The sequence below is a fragment of the Arachis ipaensis genome, chromosome B10, assembly GCF_000816755.2.
Source record: "Arachis ipaensis cultivar K30076 chromosome B10, Araip1.1, whole genome shotgun sequence".
In the NCBI taxonomy this organism is placed as follows: Eukaryota; Viridiplantae; Streptophyta; class Magnoliopsida; order Fabales; family Fabaceae; genus Arachis; species Arachis ipaensis.
The window spans coordinates 13,660,857-13,661,265 of NC_029794.2; positions in this window are offsets into that span (position 1 = coordinate 13,660,857).

The following is a 409-nucleotide window of genomic DNA, read 5'->3' on the forward strand; positions in this document are numbered from 1 at the left end:
TGAAAAAATATTAATGAGACAAACACTCTTTTTAACCAATGAGGTCAAATGAATTAAACTGATTGTAACCTGTATTATCGACACATATATAGTGATAAAGAAATTAGAGAATGCACTTTTAATTTGTAGCTTGTCCCTACCAAAAAAAAAAAGGTAGCTTGTCAATAAATTTCTTTTTCATGCAATCTTCCACGGCTAGACTTTATGAAATCAATCATAATAAATCGGCACTAATAAGGGTGAAAATAGCTCAGGACAAGTTAGACTTCACTTTTAATAAATCAAGTTTGTAATCTATTTAATTGGTTTGAATTTAACCTGTAATTTGTTATAAACTTTATTTTAAGTACTAAACATTGTTATTGAACTTAGTCTAATCTAAAACCTAATAAAAAAGTTGATATATATA